The sequence below is a fragment of the Nothobranchius furzeri genome, chromosome 2 (assembly GCF_043380555.1).
Source record: "Nothobranchius furzeri strain GRZ-AD chromosome 2, NfurGRZ-RIMD1, whole genome shotgun sequence".
In the NCBI taxonomy this organism is placed as follows: Eukaryota; Metazoa; Chordata; class Actinopteri; order Cyprinodontiformes; family Nothobranchiidae; genus Nothobranchius; species Nothobranchius furzeri.
Window position 1 is genome coordinate 66,067,696 of NC_091742.1, and position 11,868 is coordinate 66,079,563.

The 11,868-nt window shown below is 40.8% G+C and overlaps 3 pseudogenes; all 3 read right to left on the reverse strand.

The window, feature by feature from the left end:
* Positions 1 to 5,054: 5,054 nt before the first annotated feature.
* Positions 5,055 to 5,173, reverse strand: LOC129157806 (5S ribosomal RNA; annotated as a pseudogene).
* Positions 5,174 to 5,526: 353 nt separating this feature from the next.
* On the reverse strand, positions 5,527 to 5,645 carry LOC129158867 (5S ribosomal RNA; annotated as a pseudogene).
* Positions 5,646 to 5,988: 343 nt separating this feature from the next.
* On the reverse strand, positions 5,989 to 6,107 carry LOC129158240 (5S ribosomal RNA; annotated as a pseudogene).
* Positions 6,108 to 11,868: the final 5,761 nt, after the last annotated feature.

An 11,868-nucleotide genomic window follows, 5' to 3' on the forward strand; every position in this document is an offset into this window, starting at 1 on the left:
AGTTTGGCCCTCGACTCCGTCCCAGAGTTTCATTTTGGCCCCTTGTGAGTTTGAGTTTGACACCCCTGGTCTACATCAACAGCAGCATCTATGAAAGACAGTTGGTGATTTGTGAGACCTCTCAGCTTCAGAGAGTAAACAAAATGCTGCTGCAAAGGAAAAAGAACATTTGATCACATCTCCCCTGTTCAGCTGCCTGAGCCTTTTAGGTTCAAATGATTTTATTTGCTTTTAAATCTCTTGATGACCTTGCCCCGCCTTACCTGTGTGAGCTGCTACAAACACACACACACACACACACACACACACACACACATCCGGTCAGCTGATCAGTTGCTCCTGATTGGCCCAAAGACAAAGCGTAAGCTTAGAGGAGACGGTGCTTTTGCTGCAGCAGCTCCGATTGTGGAATGGGTTTACTTTAAATGTCAAACAGGCCTCTTCACTGTCTGATTTTAAACACCTGCTTAAACCCGCCTCCTCTCTGGCCTTAACACCATCTGAGATGTTGGGTTTTAGCTAGTTTTGGATCATTTTTATTATTTAAATAGCATTTTTATTTTGTTTGAACCATATATGAATCTGCTTAGTTCATTGTTTGAACTCTTTGGCTGTTTTTAGTCCAGGTTATATGTTTTATTATTGATTCTGTTGTTCTGTGTGCAGGACTTTGGTCCTGCAGGTGTTTCAAGTGCTACACAAATAAAGTTGGTATGGTATGATTAGTGAGTTCAAAGAAGGCTGTGTTCTTCACTCTTTATGTTATTTTGGATTATCACACTATCAACATGTTTAAATGTTATAATTGGGGCAGATTAAAGCTACTCGAGGAGCGGAAACATTAGTTGGAATTGTCCTTTCTGAATCAGAAACTTAAAAAGGGAACCAACTTCAGTTTGATACAAAACAGGCAATAAAATCTAAACATCCAAAAGAAAGAAAAAAGAACATTTTTAAAACAGCATTCCAATTAGCTTCAGTTTAGTAAGTAGTAAATCTAAAGATTACAGAATAATGCACACTGGTACTGTTGTGCAGACACACACACACACACACACACACACACACACACACACACACACACACTTAAAGCCCAGTTCTGGATGTCAACCCATCCTTCTGAACGTTCCACACTCCACCTGCTACCAACTGGTATGAAGGTAAACATCTTCATATTCAGAGGATTCACATTGATTATACACATTTAATCCTAAAATATCTATTGTTCCATCACTCTATAACAGCATTTCTGACTGGTGTTAGTGTCAGGGTAACTGCTGCTAACGATGTTTTCCTTATTGTCTAACTATAAATGAATAGAAACTTTATTTAGGTGGCTGTGTTAAGCATGATGGTTGTGTGGAGTCAAAGTACTGAGCCTCCACCCTGTTGTTAGCTTTTAATTGACAAAATAATTGTGTGAAACACTTTGTGGTTTTGGCCATGAAAGGTGATAAATAAACAAACTTGATCTACTTTCTGAGTCTCTTGCATGCTTATAAAAGTGAATATTTGTCATTTCTAAATAATGTGAGGGCTCAATATATTTTAAAGTTTTAACATTTTCATAAACAAAGTTTATTTTATTTTTACTGTTAGAGCAAACATGCCTGTTGTAGTTCCACTACATCACACATCTACCTAAAACTCAAAAGCCAAAATCAACAAAACAAAGTTAGTTTTTGGTTTCATTTACTGTCATTATAGGTAAATTAAAGATCAACACAATTATCACATATTCAGTATTTTATTGTCATTTATATTATTAAATCATGATCACATATTAAAGGCTTTTATTTTGTTAGGAGTTGGGAGTTTTGGAGCCATTCTACATTTTCCTCTGTTTCCATCTCTTCCCCCTCCCCATTTCTGTCTCCTGTTTGTCCTTTTAAACACTGAGAGTAGAAATTAACTCTTGTCACGTAAATCAAAGTAAGCGTGTAAAGAGTGTCTGCCAGGGGCGCTTCTAGCATCAGAGGTTTAGGGGGGGCTGAGCACGCAGAAAGCTAAAAACATTTTCTTCTAGAGTAAAATACTGACTTCAGTACCATTTTTAAACATAAAATAACAATAAGCACACCTTCTTACGGTAAAAGAAAAAAAAATTGTCCGAAATTTTACAGAACTATTTCGGCAACCCCGGCAGTCGCCGTTTTACTGTAAAATCTGCCTTATTTTTTTTTACAGTGTAGATGATGAAAGATAACCACTATGAGGGGAACCACCACCATAGAAACACAGGTGTCAAAGGTCATGGATGCATAAGGGGACTTGGAAAGAAATAGGAGGGCATGGACAGGACAAAGACAACACGACAGGATCAGAAAAGAAAACACTAAAAAACCTGATTGTGTTTCTGCTTTTGTCAGTGCAGACACCTGGCGACTGTTAGGTTTCCTGAAATACGGATAAGTCTTTAGGATCTGGTCTGGATTCTGATTCTGTACTTCTCTCATTGGTTTTGATCCATTTAACTGAAAGAAAAGCTGAGTTTTTTCAAGCAGGTGAAAAAGCCAACGAGTATCTCATCTAGAAACTAAAGCTAAATAAACACACTTTGTTTCTTCCTCTTTTATTTACAAATGCTCTATATTTATTAGCTGTAATCATTTCTCCATCACAACTGCTAAAAGCTACATACTGATCGCTGGTCGAGTCATTAAAGCACTCAGAGCATCTGAAACACATAAAGAAACAACATGAGCACATAGAGAAGGAAACAAAGTCCGTTCTGGATGATCCAATCCCAGTCTGGCTCCATCTCATCTCCAGGATGGTCTGCAACACCACTCTTCATCTATAACACTGAGGACAACCCCCCAGAATTCCCTAAATATCCCAAGATCCAAACATAGAGGAAGAGGTCACCTGAATCAGAGCCTGGCACTTTGTTAGGGAGGTCAGGACTCTTTAAAGTGACACTCTTTGTGGCCTCATGATGTTTCTGAACATCTGAAGGTTTCAGGGGACTGAATGGGACTCTGGAAATGTTAAGTCCACATGCTAATGTTTGCTGATCAGCTGTACGCACATTTATTTATTTATGTAAACAAACACCGGGTTACTGAGGGGGATTCGTTCTGGGTGTAAACAATCTAAACTGTTCTCTTGTTTAGATCAGAACCAGAACTACAAGCTAAATAAATAGTAAATAACAACAAAGGTGATGTAACATCAACAGGGCTTGAAAACAAACATGGTTAGTCTTCTTTAGCCTCATCAGGACTCAAGCTGCCCCAACATCAAACATTAAGAGCCTACTGCTGACTGAAGCCTCTCCCTGACCTCTAGAGTCTCGTCAGACTCGGTGACAACACAGCTTTATTTCTGGAGCACATTTCCAACACAAAGGCAAATCAGTGTGCTTGGAGGTGGTTTCTCCAAATCCTAATCTAGTTATACCCGTAAGGATTATATTCCCCCAAAGCGTGGTGCAGCAACCTCAGTCCAGCCATGTCTGGACTGTTTATCATATGTCACAGCATGGTTGGCTCTAAATGTCTTGAGTCTTAATGAGGACAAAACTGAGGTGATTCTTTTAGCCCAAATACGACATGTATGAATGTGATGCCTCCAGAGCTGACAACGCTGGTCCCATTGAGTGCATTTACATGCAGCCAGTAACCCTTTTAAAACCCGAATATTCACAATAACCCGGTTCCGCAGGTCCTTGTAAACACCGCCAAAAACCTGGATATGCTCATACTACACCTGGGGTAACCCTTTTCTAACCCGAATGTTTGGTCGTGTAAACGCATATCGGGATATCCCCATCAAAGCGTGTGTTCTGCGCATGCTCTGTTCGCAAGGAATCTTGGTCTTTTGAGTAGCGAGACGTCTTGTATGCGCCAGAACACCGGAAGTAAACAACAAGTTGGGAGCAACATGGCGAGTCGCGGCACAGCACCACACTTTTGGAGTTACGAGGAAACTAAAACGCAAACAAACGCGGTCGCTATCTCTTCCGAACTGGGAAACATGTTGTTTTCACGGATACCGGAACAAGAAGAACCGGAAATGACGCATATTGCGTCTGGACGTAGTCCATACGTCCTGACGCTACCCCAACGTCCGCATTTAAATCGGGTTATGCAAGTTAGGGGTAACTCTTTCTATTTATGCTTGTAAACGGGTTATTCTGATCAACTCAGAAACCCGAATACCGACCTTAACCCGCTCATAACCTGGATATTGGCTGCATGTAAACGCACTGATTTAGAAAGGAGGTTGTTACCAACCTGGGAGTAAAAGTGGATGGGTCACTTTGGAAAAACACATCAATGGGACAGTTAGAGCTTGCTGTTTTCATTTAAGACACATCTACAAGATTAGATTTTTTCTATCGAGAGCTCATCTAGAAACTGTTGTCCCCGCATTTATAATCTCACGTCTGGATTATTGCAGTTCCCTGCTAGCAGAGATAAACCAGGCTTCCATTTCTAGACTGCAGATGGCCCAGAACAGTACAGCTAGATGTTTAACAGGTAACCCCAGTCTTGGCCATGTTGCACTGGCTCCCCATTCAGTACAGAATCCATTTTAAAGTTCTTGTATTCGTTTTTAAAGCCTTACACGGCTTAGCTCCGTCATATTTGGCCAAGCTACTTTGTGTGTACGAGCCTCCTCGCGTACTTCCATCAACCCATCAGTTGTTGCTGGTTGCTCCGACAGCAGTGATGAAAACAAGAGGGAACAGAGCTTTTGCAGTTGTAGGTTCAAGGCTGTGGAACGCTCTGCCATGAACCATTAGAACGTCCTCCTCAGTTGAAGTGTTTAAAAAAAGGCTGAAGACACATTTTTATTATTATACATTTAAACAGTTGTCTTCATCGTTGTTGCTCTTCTTTAGAGTAACAATCGGCTCCCACCCCATTTCTTGTCTCTAAAATGCCAGCATTGAGACATTATTGCTAGGGACAAATCAAAGGAGGTTTATTACAAACAAGTGTGTGCAGTTCATGTGGAACACCTGGCTTTAAAATTATTCAATGACGAAGCTGTTCAAAGATGTGGTGAAGTGAAAAAAACTGTATTTTATAACAAATTAGTGAAAAAGCTTACAGCACCTGGTATTACCAAGAGGTCTCCCATACAGGTACTGACCAGGCCCAACCCTGGATTGCTTCCGAGATCAGGCGGGATCGGGCTTTTTCAGGGTGGTATGGCCATAAGCAAAGAAAAAACCTTGAAAAATCCCTGAAACATCCCTTGTGTATAAGTCAAAGTATGATTGTGTCGCCCACTGCAAAGACTAGATTCTTGCATATGGAGGTAAAAGGCTAAGTTAAACAGTTGTCTTCATCACTGTTGCTCTTCTTTAGACTAACAATCAGCTCCACCCCATTTCTTGTCTCTAAAATGCCAGCACTGAGACATTAATGCTTGGGACAAATCAAAGGAAGTTTATTACCAACAAGTGTGTGCAGTTCGTGTGGAACACCTGGCTTTAAAATTATTCAATGACGAAGCTGTTCAAAGATGTGGTGAAGTGAAAAAAAACTGTATTTTATAACAAATTAGTGAAAAAGCTTACAGCACCTGGTATTCCCAAGAGGTCTCCCATACAGGTACTGCCCAAGCCCAATCCTGGATGGCTTCCGAGATCAGACGAGATCGGGTTTTTTCAGGGTGGTATGGCTGTAAGCGAAGGAAAAACCTTGAAAAATCCCTTGTGTATTTGTCAAGGTATGATTGTGTCGCCCACTGCAAAGACTAGATTCCTGCATATAGAGGTAAAAGGCTAAGTTAAACAGTTGTCTTCATCATTGTTGCTCTTCTTTAGACTCTAACAATTGGCTCCCACCCCATTTCTTGTCTCTAAAATGCCAGCACTGAGACATTATTGCTAGGGAAAAATCAAATGAGGTTTATTACCAACAAGAGTGTGCAGTTCATGTGGAACACCTGGCTTTAAACTTATTCAATGACGAAGCTGTTCAAAGATGTGCTGATGTGAAAAAACTGTATTTTATAACAAATTAGTGAAAAAGCTTACAGCACCTGGTATTCCCAAGAGGTCTCCGATACAGGTACTGCCCAAGCCCAATCCCGGATTGCTTCCGAGATCAGACGGGATAGGGTTTTTTCAGGGTGGTATGGCCGTAAGCAAAGGAAAAACTTTATTGTCTGTTTAGTGGTATGTGGGAGAAGTAGCCAGTATTTGGAAAAATAATCTGCAGTTCTTTTCGTTACTGAATTCAAAATTCTTACCTTTAATAGTGAAATGGAGATGAAAGTGTTACTACTAAGTTAGAGTAACTGTTTTATGGTTTTGTAATATGTATTTTAAATTCATGTATATAGTTATTCCCCAACAATAGAAGTAGCTGATTTTGTTTTTAAGTAAAATTGATGAAGAGCTAACACACCCCCTTCCATGGTTAAATAAAGTTCAATGATAGATGTTTTACTGTTTACTTTGCAAATAAAACCGCCTTCCTTCAACAACACAGTCATTTGCTCTGTTTTGTGTGCTTCTCATTGACCGCAATAGATTTAAAGATGATAAATACGATTTTCCTGGAATTCGGAAATAAAAACACAAATTTCAAATGATCAACTAAATTTTAACATACTTTGAATTTTATAACAGTAAACATATGAACATTTATTTAATGTTTTAAACACAAACTCTGCAGATATTAATACATTAAAAAATTGAACAACATGGAAAATAACACAAATGCCTTTTCAGACCATGTAAGTTGATACATTTAAGTCAGGAATAACAAGCTAACCATTTATGACAGTGCAAGGAATTTGTCCATGAACACATGAAAATAGAACATGTCCATCTTACACTTCATTGTCTCCATCACACCCTCATCCCTCTGTATTCTTTGGATGAGCACATCTTCTTGAGCAGAGACCACAAAATCACACCAACTCATCCCTGTAGTTAGCAGCTGGCCCTGAACTTGCCAATAATAGGCATGTGATGGTTTAAGCTGCAATGTCCCACTGATGACCTTGAGGTAAGGTGCGTCTACATAATTTTTAATGTTTGGACATTTTATTTCTAATAGGCCAAATTGAGGTTGCTCTAAGGGGTCAAAAATGATACCATCTGGTGATGCACCAATCCATGGTGCATCCGGGTGCACCACAAATCGACATTTGTAGTGGTTCACTCGTTTTATCTGGCAGCATTCCCAGATACCATCTGCCTCTAACTCTAAACCCCTCTTCATAGGGCCTGTCTGGAGAGTACCTTTCAAGATGCGTTCAGCCAGCAGCTCTTTGGAGAGCTCACCCACATGACAGATCTCTCTAAATCGAGATGCAGTCACTCATGGTCTCCGTACATTGTGCCAATCGGCACACACACTCTGCTCTCGCGTAGCACATTCTATGCTCTGGGACATTTCGAGGGTTACCTCAAGACTTTTCATGTGCAGCTGTTGCTTCCTGGAACAGACAAACATGCATTCTGATTGTTTCAGTCTGTAGTCTTGCAGAGGCAATGGTGGAGGAGGTGGAGCATTATGGAGGGTCTTCACTTTCTCTTTGGATGGTTGCTGATAAGAAAGTGGACTTCCTTGTTGCACCTTGACGAGCAGTGAGTCCACCAGTGGGATATCTTCGCCTATTCCCATGCTGCAGATCATAGGCCGGACAGCATCGGAGAAAGGTTGGTAGACTTCAGAAACCCGCAGAGCCTAGAGGTCAGGAAGGTACGGGGGCCCTGAAGTGCAAACCACAAAAACAAATCACTTAACGCACAACAAACTGAAAAGCGCAATAACAAATTCACTAAATGCAACAAAAAATCACTAAGAGCAAAAACAAATCACTAAACGCACAACAAATTGAAAAACGCAACAACAAATTCACTAAACACAAAAACAAATCACTAAACGCACAACAAATTGAAAAGCGCAACAACAAATTCACTAAACACAAAAAAAATCACTAAACGCACAACAAATTGAAATGCGCAAAAACAAATTCACTAAATGCAACAAAAAATCACTAAGCGCAAAAACAAATCACTAAACACACAACAAATTGAAAAGCGCAACAACAAATTCACTAAACACAAAAACAAATCACTAACGCACAACAAATTGAAAAGCACAACAACAAATTCACTAAACGCAAAACCAAATTGAAAACACAAACAGGAAAAGGTAGGTACCAGTGCTGCAACAACAGGCATCACTGATTGGATGATGGATCCGCTGGCCTTTTGAACCAGAAGTTGTTCTACCGAACGTGGTTATGTGAAAGAGCAGTCAGCGGGTGTGTCCGAGGTCTGAATCAACAGGCAGGATGCTTACGAGTACGGGTCCTCACCGGTCTAGCAAGGCCGGGTCCTTGAAGACCCCTAAGACCAGAACCCAGTGGCTCTGAATTCGGACAGCCTAGCCTTTACCTCTGCGGTGGCCCATAGGTCCTGTCACAGCCGTGGCGGCAGCTACACGCAAAGGAAAAATGCTAAAGCTAGCGAAAATCAAGCAGGAATATTAAGGAGCTACAGCAGCTTCATGTCTATCAGCAGCGTTTGTTCACAAACGTTTTCAGGTAAAGTAACTTTGTTTATTCTAGAAGCTTTCAGGACTTACATGTTAACTTTAGATGGTTTAATGTATGTTTTAAGCTACAGAATGAACTTGTTAAATGTACACAACACATTTCTACAGAGTTTTATCATGTAGGTAAGCTTTGGTTAGGAGGTTCATAAACACATGAGATGCCATTTGCCGGTCTACATACCCTGAGCGGACGTCCCCGTCTAGATCAGGAGGTGTAAAGGTCCAGCTTGACCTTATGGAGCCGGAGCATGTAGAAGAAGCCACGGCAACCGACCACCCGTCCTGGGATCAGTGTTGGGAGTAATGCGATACAAAAGTAATTAATTACTGTAATGCATTGCTTTTTGCTGTAATGTGGTAATGTAAGGCATTACAGGGAAAGAAAATGGTAATAGTTACTCGGTACAATTGTCAGTAACGCGGTTATTACAATGCATTTTTAGACCCAGAATCAAGATGTGTTCCTTAAAAATTCAAATTGCGGGAAACCCGAAGAAAGATCCAGTATCTGCATATATTACGTCATTTATGGACTCAACTTTGCGGGCAGAGAGGACGCAGCGGCAACGGCTCAAATATTCCTGCGGCGCCTGCACACGGCAGCTGCAACATTCACAAAATCGCTCCACTAAAACAAAATAATTCACTTGCGATCGTTCATATCAGCACATACTCTCTGGTATTTTGTGCTTTTCTGACGTATTTTGCCTCAGCTGAGTTCATAATCTGTGCCCCGGTGATTTAAACTCATTACTGCTGGAGCGCCGCGCATGTGAAGATCCCTCTGGCTGATAGAAAGTAGGAAGTCTAGGAAACAGTTTTTTCTGGAAGACGGAGAAAACATGCAGCATGCAGGAAGGTTAGAGAGAGAAAGGGCAGGAAATTATTCAAATAAAATCAAGAAAACAAAACAAAGTGCTTGAAAAGAAAAAAGTAGGTAGATTTATCCCCAATACTCATTTTTACCAGTGAAAAGCAATAATAGATAAGCATTTAATATTTATACATGTGATAGAATCAGGTCACCCTCAAAGGTCAGTCCCACACCCAGGGCTGTATCAAGGCATTTGGGGACCAAGGCAAATATAGGCTTGGAGCCCCCACCACCTCATTCCCTGCTCAGATGGCCCTATAAGATGGCAGAGTGCTGAGAGTACAGATTGTTGTTGCTTTTATTTAATAAACAATTATTTTAAAGCACTGTTATTATATCTGACTGTTTTTAACAGCAATCCTAGCTCAGACATCACATCACCTTCCACATATATGTCATGAGCTCACTGATCGTCACATTACCAGATTCATATTGAAGTTGTATTGGTAAAAGTAACTTAAAGTAATGCAAAAGTAGTGTAATGCCTTACAAAATCAGTAATATTGTTATGTAATGAATTACTTTAAAACGAGGGTAACAAGTAATAAATAATGCATTACAGTTTTGAAGTAACTTGCCCAACACTGCCTGGGATACATCCGGGTCACGACAATTTGTTGGCATCTGGTGAGACCCAAGCCTGGGTCTTGATGGTTCAGCTTTTATTCTGAAAGGAACTGTTGCAGCAGTTGGAATAGCAACAAATTTTTCAGCTGGTCCTTGGTTCTTTTTGGTTGAAGAGTAGTTCAGGATTGGCCACTCCATCACTTTCTCTGGAACGCTTTGAACTGGCGTTAGAGATGATGTGGCATAGTTTTATACTTCGGCTGTTCTGGTTTATTGTCGAATGAATATGTGTGATAGGCTGGTTGAGACGCCAACCAGTCCTGCTACATCTACATACAAACAGTCCAAAGAACTGGGTGTGAGCGTAGCCTCTGTGTGGCCCTCCACATACGGTCCCTTGAACACCCAGATGGTCTGTTACACATACGTTTCTGGTTCTGATCAAGTGGCCAAGCAGTCAACAATATTTACATACAAACAGTCCCAAGTCAATAGAACTCCGGACGTCACGTGACTCCCAGAGAGTAGACGCCATCTTGGCAGGCAATAAAGGTAAACAAAATGAACGGGATCGGCTTGGATTTTACTCAATCTGAGTTTACTTCACACTTTTTAAAACCAAAGAAATCGTTTTATATAGTCAGAAATGAAATAGACTAAACATCTCCGACCATTACCATGCACCTGGGATACTTTTTAAAAACACCAGAAGCTGTCGGAGCGGACCTGGCCAGGGAACGCCTTGGGATTTCCCCGGACGAGCTGGCCCAAGTGGCTGGGGAGAGGGAAGTCTGGGCCTCTCGACTTAGGCTACTGCCCCCGCGACCCGACTCCGGATAAGCGGATGAAAATGGATGGATAGATGGACAAATAACATAGATTTACACGTAAGTAGTTTAAATAGAGTGCTGTGCTGTTTGAATGTATAAACTGAACACCAAGAGAAATCACTAGTCTGATTTTTTTCCGTGAATAAAATAAATATGTCAGGCAGGAGCGTCTCAGGATCTGTCTGAGATCTGTCTCGGTGAGACAAATAGCAATCCAAAGTGTTTTTCATGTGTGATCTGACAATTGATCAACCATTGCTTAAAAATGAAATACAGCTTAGCCAGTTAATTGCTGTAATCATAAGACACGTAAATGGCAGCACGCAGAAATCACGAGGCAACGTTTTACGTGATGTTTATTTGTTGCTATGAGTAATAAGACAGAAAAAGCCACACCAAAATAAGTTTAGGAAGCCCACTAAGAATCGTAATAAAAACATTTAAAATAAATACCATATTCAGTTGAGGAAACGTTTGTTTACGTACCTGATATGAAGTGGTCGCTGCATATATAAAAACCTTTACTTTCGGCATCCCACAGTTTCATTTTAGCCCTGTCACTAGCGCGTTTAACTGCAATGATCCAATGTTTGTGGCGTTCCAGATCTTGGGGAATCCTGTAGAAGGCTCATCCCTTATGTCGTCCGCGTCTGTTCTGCATCCTGGGGCACAACAGGAATCTACCATATTTCCCATTTGATATAGTTTTCTGACAATAAGAAATAGCTCAGCTGCGTGCTTCTGCCTGCCAAGATGGAGCCGTTACGATTTGAATGGTTGCATGCCGGAAGAAGTGACGTCAACTCCCGGAGCTCTATATATATGTCTGTGGTCTCAAGAACTGGGTGTGAGTGTAGCCTCGTTGTGGTCCCCCACAACATGATGAACATGAGCTTTAAAAACTCTGGACATCTTCTGTGATTTAGATTCATCATATTTTTCCACTAGTTTCAGCTGTGTCTCATTTAGTAATAAAACATGATCTAGGTCTAGAAGCAGACTCTTGTTTGTCATTGATTGTTTATTTTTGTGGAACCCCCCCCCCCTTTTTGTTTCTTCTTTT